The following is a 16,848-nucleotide window of genomic DNA, read 5'->3' as shown; positions in this document are numbered from 1 at the left end:
ACGATGGGGCCACAATGGGGAGTAAATCTTTAAAATCTTCTTAAGAACCATTTGGCCAGAAAAGTTGATACTTATGTGGAGGCATCCTTAGGTAGCATATATTTAAGGTTGTGAAAATCTTGAGCTTTGGGGGAAGGGTTTGGCCACACAATGGGGGGTTTCATTTTTACATGGGAATATATTGAGTAAATCCTTAAAAATCTTCTTCTAAAGAACCATTTGGCCAGGAAAGCTGAAACTTATGTTGAAGCATCCTCAGGTAGTGAAGATTCAAGGTTGTGAAAATCATGACTCCTGAGGGTAGGGTGGAGACACAATAGGGGGTTAACTTTTTACATAGGAATATATATAGAGTAAATCTTTAAAAATCTTCTTCTCAAGAACTATTTGGCCAGGAAACCAATCACCTAGGAAAGCTAAAACTTATGTGGAGACATCCTCATGTAGTGTAGATTCACAGTTGTGAAAATCATGACTACTAGGGGTAGGGATGGCCAACAATGGGAAGTCGAATTTTACAAAGGGATAGATAGAGTAAATCCTTAAAAATCTGCTTCATTACTTGTGTTTATACTCGCAATTGTAGAAAATGCATGAACAGCTATAATAAAGCAGAGGCATCATATTTATGTCTCTGAATAGAGTTATAAAAATGTTGTTTTTTGTCTCTGGTATGAATAAGAAAATGAAATGCTAAGTAAACTGAAAAAAAATTGCTTAGACTATTCTCATCACAAAAAGTTCTGGCGAATCGAAGTTAGGATCTGAATTTCTATCCGGAAAGTGATCACCCCCTATATATCCAAGATGGCGAGTGTCGTCCCTTTACTTTTTTTAATGTACATTGAATACACTTTTTTAACATGACTGAAACGGGGGGATTTCAGTGAATTTATTTATTGCAATACACAGAAATACACATTAGATTACCAATTTTAATCATTTTTTTCTTCGGGAACAAATAATTAGGAAATTCATTATCCAACAACCAAGCCCCTGTGGGCTGGTACTGTTATTGGTAGTGTTAAATTTTGATTGTATTTCACACCAACGGAACAATGTGCTTGCAACCGGGGGGATATGCAGGGTGGACAGTCTCTCAAGGAGCAGAGTAGCTGCAGGTCTGCAGACCTAGCTCGGTCTGAAAAAAAAATCGGATGGACGACCTGTATACAGTGCCTCCCATATTTAAAATACACTCTAATTTACGGCGCACAAAAAGTGCGCTAGTTTTGTACAAGGGTTTTTTTTTGTGGTTAGGTACAGCCAGAGGGCATGGGGTGATGAGGGTGAGATGGCCAGAGGAGGGGACCAAGTTTGAACTAGTTCACCAGGTTGCTCTAGGGCACAGATGGCATCTTGCACTTGACCCGGTCACAGTTTCAGAATGGACCAGGGGGTCAGCCATAAAAAATCTCTGTGTAAACTGAGCCCGCCTCGTCCTGGAGACACGTACATGAGATTAACCAGGAGAGGATCCACCATGTCCATGCACTGTAAAGCCCAGGGGATTTGTTGCGGGGCCCACCCTTCTGTGTAATTATGTAGTTTATATGTTGCAACAATTCAATTAATACTTATTTTGAATAATTATGCTTAGAATTCTTAATCATTTTGCTTCAGGCTCTTGCCTCAGAGAGCATATCATGTTTTTTTGGTACTTATTAAACTTCCTTTTGATGTTTTTATACATTTTTTTAATGCTTAATTACTTTTTTTGTTCTGTACGAATGCGACTTTTGATACTTTTTACTAGTTTCAGGATTTTTCTGAATTTCTTGTAGAGACTTGTCTACTTGTTAAAACCCACACCTGCACAAAAGCTGCGGATGGAGTCGCCTGGACCGTTATTTGAAGAGTGTGCAGCACTATGAGCCCTACCTCAGATTTCACGAGTAAAGGTGATATCACGCTAAAGAGTATGATTATTGTTCATAGCTTTCAACTTTCTGAGAGTTGCTGTTCTTGATAGTTTTGTCCAGAACAGCTGGAGACAACCTCTTTGAGATGAAAGCACGGAGCAAGTTCTCGTTCTCTGAAGAGTGAGGTATTTCAAAGTTTTGACATAGATATGTACTTTTGCTAATCCACTTAACTGTTCACCCATTACATACTAAAGATTGTCTCCTGTACAGTGCATGATTACCCAAGTAACACTGCACAATTGCATCTACTGCATACGAGAGCTTGTTTTTCATCTTATCATCCCAGCACACAAGTCGTATGTTTGATTGATGTCAGCTATGCATTTATCAACTGCATTGAGAGCAAAATTAAGCAAAAGTTTGTTTTTCTCAGCTTTTTTTTGCAGGGCATGACCTTTAAAAGTTTTTATCTCTTTTCATAGATTTCCTGATACTTTCCGACGAAAGTCATGTATCCAGGTAATGCGACGGCTCGACCTTGTAAAGCTCATCCTTGAAGAGGGAGCCTGCAGCCTGACCAGTTGAGCTATCCGGATCATTGGTTACTGCCTTAACTTCAATGTCGCAGTGGTGTGCAATTACAAAATTTGGCCACTAGCCCAGGCGCTAGTAGGAGTAACAGAGTTACTAGCCCAAGATCCAAAGTTACTAGCCAGACAATTGTCGGACATGTCGACACTTCATTTTAAAAAAGGTTAATTTTAGGTACATAATGTTTTCTCCTATATGATACTAGTATATAATTATTGTTAATATACAAAATATTTGGGTTTTTTTCATGTTTCCTGCATTAGACTAGTTCTGATCAGAAATATTCAACTTCGATTCATTGCTATCTCGATGCTACACATTTTAGTTACAAAATTGTTCTGAGTGTTTATATTGGAAAGCCCTTGCAAACATAACATTGTGATTGCAACTATCTATTTGTGCATTGATTTTATCCTGTTGAATTTCCATGTACAAAATGCAATTATGCATTTAATTATGTAGTGGTTAATTTAATTGAAAATAAGGGAAAATGTACAGACATAATATGCAAAATATGATTTTTCTTTTTTTAATTTGACACTAAGCAGATCACTTTAAAATGTGTTCACGAGAATGAGAATAGTTACAGTGACTGCAGAAACTGAAACTTTATAACATTCTCTGTAATGCATCCTTCTCTCTCTCTCTCTCCTCTCTGTATAAGAATTTTTTTTTAAAAGGCCACTGCAAAAATTAACGTTAAATTTTGATTTCTATTTATTCTAGGTTACAGAAAGTGACTCATTGCTCCAATTTTTGGTCTTGATGATTTTGCCATTTCACTTTAATGGGCACCCTGCCTTGGTCTTAAGAAATGGTAGATCCCCAGCCGCAGGACCATTTCTCCTCTCTCGGATGCAGAGGGGGTTATCGACCATTTCCATCATTTTGGAGGACAACCTTTTGCATCTACATGATACGTCAGCCAGCTGGCAACATTTTTTTCCTTGTCATGTGGTACTGTAACAAATTTTGGGTTTGAATCTACGGAAATGCCCTTTCTTAAATTTTGGCATACATGATTTAAATAGAGGCTTTTCTGAATGCAAGTTTTGATTTCCAAACTAATTGCTGATGTTTCACACTAGGGAGACTAAGCTGTTATGCTGTACCCAAAAATTGGGCTATAGATTATCTGTCAATGATTTATGTAGCAAAAGATGGGGGCACCTGCTATCAGTCTAAGTTCTGCCATGTGGGGGGGGGGGGGGGGGGGGTAAAAGCAGGGGGGCAGAGAGAAGGGATTGTTTACTCATCAGCTTTCCAAATAATAAACTGTTCATAAAAATAAATGTGTTTGCTAAGTTACTCAATTAAGAATTCTTAATTTTGCATTTTTTATTGACGTTTTAGTTATTACTTGAAATCTGAGTGGAGTCCACCATTATTGAAAAATGTTATTTAATATGCTCATAATACCTTTGAGTACATACATAAAAACGTACAAATTTTACATGTTTTTTATTTGTTACAGTCATCAAAAAGCAGTAAATTCATCTCAGATCTCACTGTCAGTCCACTCTCATCACTGAGGAAGAGAGCCCCATACTCAGATGAGCACAGCATAATGGGGTCCACTACATGCATTGAAATGTGAGGCAGACCCGTCTTTTATCTTTATCTACGGTAAACTTCTGATCGGGGTTTACTTCTGATCGGGGTTTACTCTGTATCCACTATTGGTTTACTTTGGGATTTACTTAGGGTTTACTCTGGGTCTATACTCTTGTAAACCCCGTAAGAAAACCCAGGATTTAGTTGGGGTTTACTTCTGTTTGGGTCTGATAATTTGTCTGTATAGTGTGGAGTGAGAGGGCCATATATGCAAAAAAATTTTTTAGAAAGTGTAATTCTTTAGTACTCATGCAACTGTGGGAAAAACCCCAAAATATAATTATTAAAGTTAGTGAAAATGAATTGCATTCTGCATTCCCATATATATTTGAGAATAATTAAATTTGCGCCCACTCGAGGTTTACTTCTGGTCCACTCGGGGTTTAGTTTGGGTTTATTTAGAGTTTGCTTTTGGGGTCCACTTTATGCACTGAAGTGTGAAACAGTCATACCTGTCTTTATCTTACCATCTTATCGCCTGTAATTCCCACCCCTTGTATTTTCCAAATACATATGTAGCATCTGCTTACAGGGGTTTACTTCTAATTGGAGCTCACTCTCTGGGTCTACCCTGTGTTTACCTTGGGATTATTCAGGGTTAAGTCTGGGTCTGCTTTAGCAAACCCAGAGTAAACCCCAAGCAAACTCTGAAAGTAAACCAAGGGTTTAGTTGGGGTGTATACTTTCTGTTAGGTTGGGTCTGATCATTACTGTAAGTGTTAAAAAAATGGCCCCTGGGTCAGGGATTTAGACCCACCCTAAAGCAGAGTAAATATTAGTATATACATGTACTAGTAAAAATGTACAATGTACATGTAAGTGATTTAATGAAAGATTCAAAATTTTAAAGGTAACCATAAACCCTGGATTTACAGTAAGTGCAGAAAAAAAAATGAAAATGGATGTTTTTTTAATTACTTTAAAACCTAAATTATATTGAGAATATTCTGTATATACACTGTGGCATAATGCCAGGAATTCTTTTGAGGCATTTTAAACACTACTGTGTACAGGGTTATTTCACTCTAGTAGATATATGATTATCAGATTTTTCAGCGGTGCAGTGTTGACATATATAGGTAGTATATAAGTAATGCATGTCTAGATAAGAATCTTAAAATACATGTACATTGAATATATTGATTTTTCAATAGAAGTCTTTGGACTGAATTTTTAGTCTACAATGTATGTTCTAGATATTAACAGGGAAGTGTGCATGTTGGTTTATAGCTCATGAAAGGTAATTTCTTAGAAATTCAACAGTTTAGGTAATTAAGACTTTTGTTTTAATCCCTAAAAAATGGTAATGAAAATAAGGAATATGAACTGAATTGGAATTAAATTAAAACAAAAGTTAAGTGTTAATCCTAATGTTTGTTAAACTTTATTGTCTTTTAATTAATTACATGTTAAATTCAATTTTTAAGTTATCTTTAAATTTGTCAGTTAAAAAAAATTATGAATCTAAAATGAAATTTAAACTATATAGTGACTACAAATGCTTGAAACTTATCAAAATGTTTTTTTCCCTTTTCAGATTTTCTTTTCATTTGGTATGGCCAAGTTAATATTGAAGAATATGTTAATCATGTTAAAGCCAATTCTTACATAGCTTACTAAAATGGAATACCTTTATGGAAAATGTTTAATGTATCCAGCTGGACTACCGCAAAGTGTCTTAACGCGCCACTGGATGGGAATTACTTATTTCCTGTACACCCAAGGAAGACCAAAGGGATGAATTTGATAAAGAGTGACCTACGGTACTCTTAAATTACATGGAATACAAAAAAAATATCAGTCTTGGATATATTTGAGTTGGAAATGAAGGAATGGTAAGTCTATTATTCATACATTCAAGGTCAATTGATTTTTTTTAAAGAATGGAGATTAATTGGTTTTCACTCAACACAATTACAAATCTCAAAAACCCGTACTTATCTAAATTGAGACTGCTTTTTTGTACACAATATTCTTCGAAAAGGCTTTGTGATCACAAGTTGTTTGCAACTTATCAGAACTTTATTGTTCCATCAACACAGAAAGTTTTGAAAGAAAATCAGTACATGGTATATTGAATGATACAATTCTCGTCCATTGTACCAGTTGGAATGAACAGAGAGATTATATAAAGCAAAGCCCAGACTCTGAACCTTACTAAAAATATTAAAAACTTACGAACTGGCATTTAGATATATTTCATGTCCATACTTGATAATTTAAAAGGTGTACATTATTTTCAATAGGAATCTTTTTTGTGCCATTTACGCTTAATTTGTTTTCAGGTATTGATCTCATAAAAAATTTGATCATGTGATCTAGCTGATGTCTTCATGACGTCACTGTTTTACCTAAAGGAAGTAAATTGGTGTTCACACTGATCAGCACGCTGATATCTGCCAGTTTACTTTATCAGTTGAGTTTAAAGGTATGATCAAAGTTTCCATGTAACCTTTTTGACTTACATATACAAATTTAAATATCTTGTATGCCAAGTTATACATGTAAGAGAAACTATGCAAGCACCAATTTCCCTATATATTGAAGTATGTGACGCCTCAGTCTAGAACAAACACATACACTTTTGTTATGATAGGGAAGCAATATAATGAATTAGAACTTAATTAAGCTCAAAGCATACTAAGTGTATATACCTGAGTAGAGATGAACTTTAATTTTAGCAGTATATATTTTGATGGACTTTCCTGTACCAGGAAACTGAGACCATATTAAGGCATGGAAATGAAAAGTTGGCAAGGAACATATAATGCCATTAGTTGTAAATTCATTTGGTCATTTTGTTCAGGCAAAGTGAATGTACCAATCATTTTGATTAGAGATTATCAAGAAAACAGTTGGTTTAATTTCCATTTATAAAAGTTTATCTCTTGTTGGCGGCCATTTTATTATACCTTGCCGTGATTCCTTCATTATTCACCATGGCAAGTAAATTTTGTTTTTATGATAAAAAGTTTGGATTGATTTTCCTGCATATATTTCTGCGCAAAACTTATTTCGAGTTTGTTGTTCTGAGAGGAAAATTTACCTCCTTAGCCCAGAAGATAATGGCTAAGGGAAATAACTCGGAGTGAAAATAGATCATTAGGAAAACTATCTACTGTGAAAATAAAAAAAAAATTACAGCTGCATGCATGAGTTGGGGGCATGGATTACATCTTGCAGACTTACTGAGGACAGAGCAGTATATAACTACACATATATGTACAGTACAGTACCCGCAACGTTATTTTTTACAATCCTATCGTATTATGTATCAATCCTATCGTATTGTACGTGTATACTGTCCTATCGTGCGTTAATGCTATCCTATCGTGCGTTAATCATATCAGTTTAATTGCTCAATTTTAACAGTTTTTAGCTCATCTGAGCTGAAAGCTCAAGCGGGCTTTTCTGATCACATTTTATCTATTGTCTGTCTGTCTGTCTGTCTGTCCGTCTCTAATCATTAAATCCAAATTAAAACCAAATGAAGATCAAAGAGATTAATTGGTTTATGCATAAGGTGAACTCCTGGCGAGGCTGGCCTTATTACAATTAAAAAAGGACATGTGCTATTAATACCGCCAAAACACTCTTAACTAACTATGACATATAAGCAATTGACCAAATGCTTCATTAAGAGTGTCGGGTTCTAATAAGTTTAAGACATGTCTGGATGTTAGGATGCCGTCATTTTTTTGCACGTAAACTTTTCGCATTTTCAACATCTTCTCAAGAACTACTGGGCCAATTTCACATAAACTTGGCACAAATCCTCTTTAGGCAAAGGTGATTTAAAGTTGTGAAAATTAAGGGCCACACCCTTTTCAAGGGGAGATAATTAGAAATTAATGAAAAAATTTGAGAAAATTTAAAAAATCTCCTTCTCAAGAACAATTAAGCCAGGAAAGCTGACACTTGTGTGGTAGCATCTTCAGGTAGTGTAGATTCAAAGTTGTGAAAATCATGACCCCCAAGGGTAGGGTGGGGCCACAATGGGGGGGTCGAAGTTTTACATCAGAATATAAAGAGTAAATCTTTAAAAATCTTCTCCTCAGAAACTAATCAGCCAGGAAAGCTGAAACTTGTCTGGAAGCATTCTCATGTAGTGTAGATTCAAAGTTGTGAAAATCATGACCCCCGGATGTAGGATGGGGCCACAATGGGGGATCTGAGTTTTACATAGGAATATATTGTGTAAATCTCTAAAAATCTTCTTCTCAGAAACTAATCAGCCAGGAAAGCTGAAACTTGTGTGGAAGTATCCTCATATCCTCAAGTAGTATAGATTCAAAATTGTGAAATTAGAAAGAGCCATTAAGCCAGGAAAGCTGAAACTTGTGTGGTAGCATCTTCAGGTAGTGTAGATTCAAAGTTGTGAAAATCATGACCCCCGGGGATAGGGTGGGGCCACAATGAAGGGGGTCAAAGTTTCACATAGGAATATGTAGAGTAAAACTTTAAAAATCTTCTTCTCAGAAACTAATCAGCCAGGAAAGCTGAAACTTGTGTGGAAGCATCCTCAGGTAGTAATTAAGATTCAAAGTTGTGAAAATCATGATCCCTGTGGGTTGGATGGGGCCACATTGGTTGGGGGGTGTTGTGTTGTGTTAAAGTTTTACATAGGAACATATAGAGTAAATCATTTAAACACATCAGAATATAAAGAGTAAATCTTTAAAAATCTTCTTCTCAAAAACTTATCAGCCAGGAAAGCTGAAACTTGTGTGGAAGCATCCTCAGGTAGTGTAGATTCAAAGTTGTGAAAATAATGACACCCCTGGGAGCAGGGACGGGCCACAATGGAGGGGGGGGGGTCAAAGTTTTACATAGGAATATGTAGAGTAAATCTTTAAAAATCTTCTTCTCAGAAACTAATCAGCCAGATGATTCTTTGTAATTGTTAAGACTTTGGCCCCAGGACAATTCTTCGGCCTCACAAGAAGGTTCAGAGTTTGATGTAGGTTTATATCCCATATATAAACAATTGTTAAGGATCTTTTTGAGAACTGCAATACTCAACATGTGATATGACTATAAAATCATCCTGTTAGAAAAAGGACTAATGATTATATAACATAAGAATATCCAGGGGGGAAAATGGATTTTATTTATTGTACATTGTCCAGATAGTTTGTATTATGACTCCATTAAGCTTATTGTTCCTCAGGTGAGCGATGTGGCCCATGGGCCTCTTGTTTAACTTCTTCTTGAAAACTACAAGGCCAATTATTACCATTTTTCGTGCAAAGCAAGGAGTCTTAATTGTGAAATTTATGGCTCTACCTCCCCTGGGGGCCACAGATGGGGCAAAAACAAAAGCCAGACAGGGTCAGGCTCTAGAGTCACTTTAGCCATATAGTGAAAATGTTGTAAATCTTAGAAAATCTTCTATATACATGTATATTTAAATAAAACTGAGTTCATGGTTGTGATGTCTACAGACTCCTGTACCTAAATTGTGAAATTCATGGCCCTGGGACAGGGCTTTAGGCCCTAGGGCTGGGCCATTATAGCCATATAGTGAAAATGTATTAAATCATAGAAAACCTTCTTTACTCCCACACATGTGGGGAAAAACTGAATGCATGGTTATGCCCATGAACTCCTCTACCTGAATTGTGGAATTAATGGCCCCTAAGTCAGGGGTTCAGGTCGTAGGGGTTGGGGTACAATATAGCCATATAGTGTTATTGCATATAATGTTTAAAAATCTTATTCTCCACAGACACAGTATAAAAACTAACTGCATATGTAGAAAAAAATCATCCTGTCATCTTTATTAATATTTTACAATTAAACAAGTCACTGAATTAACTATGATGGGTAGTGGCGGGAAAACTTTTATTGTTTCTATGAATTAGTGGTCATTATCTGCGCATGAGCTCGAGGACGAAGGATAATTCATGTCGCCTGCATGTAAGGCAAGGGTTATGGATGGAAAAGGGGGATATGTACTATTTCTCTTATTATTTTATTTTGCTCAGGAATTTCAATGAAAGAAATGGGTTAATTCACATGTTTAGAAAAGAAAAAAAAATGAAGCTGTCCATCAAAGTTATCATAAGATATTGTGAAGCATTTGAAAAGAGTTCAGGGAAGAGGATTATGAAAGTTAATGGAGTTATCTTTCCTTGCTTCTTTATAAGGGAGTTATCTTCCTTTGCTTGTTCATATTTAGTAATTAATCATTAAATATAATGTAATTAAGAAGTTGTATGATCAAAATAGTTATGCAAGTATTTTATCATTTGAAACAAAAACAGAATTTAAATTTTTTGAAATAAACAAGTAGACTGTTAAAAGTAATGTAATAAATAGTATACAGTGGAAGATTGTATTTGCTGACAAGGTCGTTGTATCAACCATAGAACTTACAAAAAGATGACTTCAAACGAGACTGTTGATAGTTGATTGGATAAATTAGATTTTTAACTGGGTTTTCCAACAGAAAAATCCAGTTATTAAAATGGTGAAAATGGCGGGCGGGTGGGTAGGCGGCTGCCAAAAGGGTACCCTCATTGTACGGATAACTCCTCCTACAGTTTTCAAGATAGGAAGTTGTTCTTTTGCAGATTAATTGCACATATATCAGAGGTGTGCATATTGCTAGGATTTTGATTTCTGATAATTTATGAAAAAATACCAGCTTTTGAACTTAGTCATTTTTTAGCTCACCTGAGCTGAAAGCTCAAGTAGCTTTTCTGATCACCTTTTGTCTGTCGTCCGTCTGTCTGTCCGTCCGTCCGTCCATCTGTAAACTTTTTACATTTTAAACTTCTCTAGAACTGCTTATCCAATTTCAACCAAATTTGTCACAAAGCATCCTTATGGGATGGCGAATATAAATTGCAGAAATAAAAGTCCGATCTGTATTCAAAGCGGAGAAAACCTTGAAACTGGAGAAAAAGGGGGGTGCATTTTTAAAAATCTTCTTCTCAAGAACTACTGTGTTCAATTCAACGTAGTTTAGCATAAATTATCCTTATGGGAAGGAAAATATAAACTGCAAAAATTAAGGTCCAACTCTGTTTCAAATCTGTGTTATTACGCAAATAATAATAAAGAAAAGGCGTGTTTCAGCTTGGGTTTGGCATCCGGTAAAATGGGTAGGCAAGACTTGGCCTGGGCAAATCAAAAGATTGGCAGTTATTAATCTGCCAATCTCATTAAACTTTCAGGATATTTGATGGACCAGTAATATTTGTATTCGCTGTAAATATTGCCGCAAAATAATGCGTATTTGGAATTGATGATTGCCGATCTGCCCCAGCTTTTATTTTGCCCCGGCCCGGGTTTGCATACCCATTTTACCAAGACTCGTATTCCATACTTCTAAAACGAGGTTCTTTGTTTAAAGCAGCCATGACATTATACGAAAAAGGGTCAATCTTACTATGATGAATTTGCTTGTTATGCAACAGTTCGCGTATAAAGGGAAATTTTTGAAACATGCAAAATATATTGGTGCCGATTTTGTGAAGTAAATTGAGGCAAAATATTTCAATGCGTTGACAGTTTTCACAGATGACGTTGGTGTTAGCTTGTTCTGATTTTCGTTTCGTTTTCATTAATTATGCTTTGTAACCTGGGAACTCTCGTCTGTATTTCGTGATTTTTACGTATCAATTCAAACAGAGACTTCAGTAAATCAAACAGTTAACTGTTTACCTGCGCAAATTAAGCAAAATCTGATGCATCAAGAAAGTACTGAAATACAATTCATTCTATCGGTAATTCGGCATTATCTTTTGCGTAATGGTAGATTAATGCAATAGGTTTTGTTGAGATGCTCGGCATTTTCTCGAGTTTATTCAGTTTAAATAGAGTTTGATATCGCTGACGGAAATATATAGGTATATACATGCATGTATATATATGATTCATTTCGAAAAAATAAATTGTGTTCTTTATTTTTTATAGTGCATGTTTCTTGTGTTTAATTGCTTACAATTTCTATTTACTATCCATATTTGAGTGTTAAGCATCGAATTATAAGCAAGATACAGAGATTTGCTCACAATTCTATGTTTGTACACAGATCTTAAAAACTAAAGATTAAAAAAGTTAAAAAAAATTGTCAATATTTATTAAGAAAATTTTCAAACACTGTTCTTCCAGAAACCAACTTTAACAACTTATTGTATTGTAAACTTAACCTTTTTTTGTCATTATTACTCCTACTGTACATGTGATCCTTGACTGTGTTTGTGTACATTTGTATAAACTGATTTTGAATCTCAAATACCAGTGAACTGGTCTTGAGTGAATAAAAGAATTGAAAATCTAAGGCCCTTCTTTTTTTCCATTTTAAATTCTGAATAGGAAATACCAAGTTAAAAATCTTAAGCTGAATGTAATAAACTCATGTGAACAAAATATGACTCAAACCTAGGGGAACTGTGAGCTCTGTATCTTGCTTATAATAATTCTACGATTGACGCTGAAATTTTGGTTGAACATTAGAAATTCTATATGAATTAGAGTATGATAAATACTTGTACAAACAAAATAAAAGAATGATATTCTGTATATACCTACTCTCTGGGGCCCCCTCTTTATACAATAAATAATGTGAAATCTACATCAATTTTGAAAGTTTTTCAGACACGAGTAAATAAAAATCTTTAAAACAGTTTCCATAGTTCTGACACATTTCTGTTGCAGGGATGAAGTAATTATCGCTATTCCTAAGAAAATATCACAGCGGAAAATTATCCTGGTTTTTACGCGAGGTAAATAACATTCATTTAATTATAATGGAGAAGACATTAAATTTTTGAATGTTTTTAATTTGAGGAATTGAGCACATTGAGGTACAATTTTCTTGTTCACATCTATACATGTAGGATTTTTAAAATAAAATACAATAACTATTATATTTTTTTAAAAATACAATAACAAGTAAGTAGTTGATGAAAAAAATGTACCTATATGCTCTCATATATTTTTGATCGCTTTACAAAGTGGGGGGGGGGGGGGGGGGGCGAACGAAAATATAGGGAATTGGAAGTTAACAACTTAACAGTGTACCCGTACCAAATGTTTAGTTTTATATCTTGCGTAGGATTTTCTTATTCTGGTAAAAAATAGTATTTCATGAAGGTACAGTGTCAAAGATTATGTGTATGCAAAAATAAGTGTAAAATTTGAATACTTGACAATATTTATTTTTTGTTATTCTACCGAGGGACCATATGGCACAATATCTTTTGAACGCCCATTGTTGCTCAGGTGAGCTATGTGGCCCCATGGGCCTCATGTTTGGCAAAAATATTGCATATAGGATACTCCATTTCACTGAAAACGGTAGGTAGTGTTTATCAATTCAGGGTTGACATGGATTATGGATACAGTTCACATAAAAGAAAACCCGGTTTGCTGTCACATTGACAGCTTTTCACTTGTTTTTCAAAAGATTTCAGGTAGGGAGGTGGATGTCATTACAATATTATAATTTTCTACTTTGTAATGAAACTCAACTAAATGCATTTATGAGACTCATCCACAATTTTGTGTATGGGCTATGGTACTCGGGTGACCGTTAAGGCATATTGGCCTCTTGTTTTTTTTTTTATGGGGGGGGGGGGGCAAGTGAAAGGCAGTATACCTCATGTAGTCCTTTTGTCACATCATAGTATATGTTCATATGGAGCAAATATCAGACAGAAATTTCAGTGTGTTTGCTATTGCACCTGACCATTTTATAAGCAATATAATTCATTGCTATAATAGCATGTCATTGTATAATTTCTTTTTTAATTGGTTTTCTTTGGTATAGAATGGAGAATAGCAATGGAATAAGCATAGTGGGAGAAAAAAATGGTACAACTGGCCAAGGATACAATGTCACAGAAATAACCCCAGTGGTTATGAATGTGGCTATCCAGCTGTCGCCACAGTGGTTGTGGTGGGGATGCCAACTTCTTCTTTTTCTGTTTAAGAAGGTCAATATAAAGATATCTTTTGAAAGCAAAGTAGAAGAAAAAATTAATTTGTACATGTATTGACATGAATAAATTGCTATTAAATATTTATTTGATAATAAAAAAAACAATTAATGGTTCACTCTATGCCTATAGATCAAACTATAATATTATTATGTGACTAGATTGTATGATTATGCATTCATCACCAATAGTATGCATGTATGAAAAGTACATTCTGTGGTTTCATCAATTTTTGTTAAACATCAATTTTTGTTTGTTTTAGTGTTAATTTAGTCCACAAAATTAAATAATAATTCTTTGTTCAGAAGTGAATTTTCTACCAACACTTTGTAATGATAGGATGATTGGCCACAGATTTATGAATTAGCCTTGCCACTGTGATTTTCATAGAATCCAGTAAAGTTAATACCCACGAATATTAATGAAGTCACTGTACTAATAAATAATAACTATCATGTATTTCTTTCTATCAGATGATTGGCTAGGGACCTAAGAGGCTGACCGGATGCTAAAACAATACAGTCCACTTCATCATCTTCAAACTTATTGACTTTACGCAACTTATGCTTATAACTTTTGGACACAGAAATTCTTTGTAATCTGTTGAATTACCGGTATTGCATGTGCATGGTCAATGGCAACTAAAATGTGTAAGGTCAGGTTTTTATCAATTTTATTGTTTAATTCAAAAGAAAGAATGTCAAAAAACCGAGGTGACCAATACCTACTTATTTTAAATAAGATCTTTGGATTTCGACATTTTGTATAGAATGCAGTTGGTTTTCATCATTTTCAAGTCATAATGCTCAAAACAGAGATGAATTTCTCTTCTGCTGTATATTTTAGGTTATATCATTTAAGATTTAATAATCTTATGAAGTTTAGCACTATAATCTAAACAGTTTATAGTTTGCTCTTAATTTATTTAAACAAATATAAAAAGGGTCAATGAGAGATACAATGCTTTTTCAATCACCTGACCTACCCCTCCCTCCCCCTCTCTCTCTCTCTCTCTCTCTCTCTCTCTCTCTCTCTCTCTCTCTCTCTCTCTCTCTTCTCTCTCTCTCTCTCTCCATGTATGTACATCCAGAAAATTTTTCTGCATGTTGTAAAGGACAGACTTTGAAGTTTAATTAAATTTGCATGCAAGATAGTTTGATAACATATCATCATGTTCTGTAATATTGTAAAATTACTAAACTGTTCTTTTTCTTAGTATGAAAATTATAAAAAGCTACAAGTTGTTAAATACATGTAGCTTACTGGTAAATGTCATATACAGTAATACACGGTTATAACGAAGCGCCAAGGATAGGTGATTTTGCTTCTTTATAAGCGTAATTTATTATATCCGTCAAGTTTACACAATGTGATATAGTCACAGGGAATGAAAATCACTTCGCTGTAAGCGTCAATTCATTATAAGCGTGTTCTCTTTAACGGTGTTTTACTGTACTGGTACTGGAACATATGTATTGTCTCTGAATTATTGCTGGAAAAAACCCAAGAAGGGCCAATTGCTAGCTAAATTATTAATAGTGCCATTGTGTTGAGTAAACTTTATGTGAAACCTAGACCTGCAGTGTTTTGTTAATTAAACATAGATAATTATACGTACTGTATTTACATTCTGTATATAGTATCTGGTATGAATACAAACCTGAAAAGAGACGCCATTAATCTGAGTCAGTACAATGTACTGTATATGTACTTAAATTGATTTAGCAGAAATTATAAATTAATGCATTTCATGTTAATTCCTCTTTGAAGTAATTCAAATTCTAATTAACATATGATTTAATCAAATGTACCGGTATAAAGAAAATTAGATTCATATGCATTAACTTGTGATTATGTGATAATCCTTTTCAGGAAGTTGATAGAAACTGCTATTTTATGAACATTAACAGTACCTGTTATCTGAATTTGTAGTTTAGTTAATCATTGTGAAGTTGCGCTTGTTGTTCTTGAAAATTGTGATATATTTTACAAGATAGGGGAAGCAATCGTGCTAAAAATTCAAGAAAAAAACCTTAAGGAAGCTTGTTTGTCAACAAATTCAGATCTGTTTTAAAATTTTACATCTGATGATACTGGCCAAAAATTATTTATTGACTAGGCCAGCATTTTTTTATTTTTAGGTTTACAAACCCGCCGCTCGGTTTTCTGAGTTTTTAGAAAAAAAATAAAATTACAAAAAAGATCTTTTTTTTCTCCCCGACAGCAATTTTTTCCTAGTAGGAAAAGTGTATCGTCATAGTTATCACAGAGGCATAAAATCTGCTCTTTTTGTGTCATGATAGCCTAAAAATTTCTTACGCATCTTTTTCTCGTGCTACATTCTTCAGAGAAGCTTCTACAAACACTCTGTTGTAAGTTTCATACTTTGAAGTTTTACCGACAGTGTTGACCAGTGGCTAGACGAGATAGTCACACCTCACTGAACATGGCTTCGATAGTTACCTGTGCAGCTGTTTTCAAGTACATCACTGTAACACCCCTGCGAATGTGTTTGGGATGTTTTCTTTATCGTTGCTAAGTAAGTAATAAATCCAGAGGTGCTCGATTGAAAGTTCACGAGACTTCACCGAGATTTGTTTAGTTTCTGTGATATTTCAAGCGGAAGTATAAGTGTTCGGATAATATTCTCAAAATACGTAAGTACCGGTCGTTTTTCATATTATATCCTACTTTGATTTATGTTTAAGCGAGAAAAGCTTTCAAGATGTATGTCTTATTTCACCATCTAGCAGTTATTTATATTAAACGATAATATTCAGAACAGAGTTATCGTTCGGCTTCAACCACGTGTAGAGTGGTTGAAAATA

The 16,848-nt window shown here is 34.7% G+C and overlaps 1 long non-coding RNA gene across 5 annotated transcripts; it reads left to right on the top strand.

The window, feature by feature from the left end:
- Window positions 1-2,349: 2,349 nt before the first annotated feature.
- On the top strand, window positions 2,350-15,994 carry LOC117687743 (uncharacterized). Of its 5 annotated transcripts, XR_010714017.1 has the most exons (8): window positions 2,350-2,630; window positions 3,183-3,413; window positions 3,931-4,049; window positions 5,608-5,905; window positions 6,356-6,498; window positions 12,738-12,805; window positions 13,852-14,017; window positions 14,494-15,994. It is a non-coding gene; the product is annotated as an uncharacterized lncRNA (long non-coding RNA). The 5 variants fall into 5 exon arrangements; XR_004600585.2 differs by lacking the exon at window positions 12,738-12,805; XR_004600588.2 differs by lacking the exons at window positions 6,356-6,498; window positions 12,738-12,805.
- Window positions 15,995-16,848: the final 854 nt, after the last annotated feature.

This window comes from Magallana gigas, chromosome 1, assembly GCF_963853765.1.
Source record: "Magallana gigas chromosome 1, xbMagGiga1.1, whole genome shotgun sequence".
Lineage (NCBI taxonomy): Eukaryota > Metazoa > Mollusca > Bivalvia > Ostreida > Ostreidae > Magallana > Magallana gigas.
This window is presented reverse-complemented; position numbering and strand designations above follow the sequence as displayed.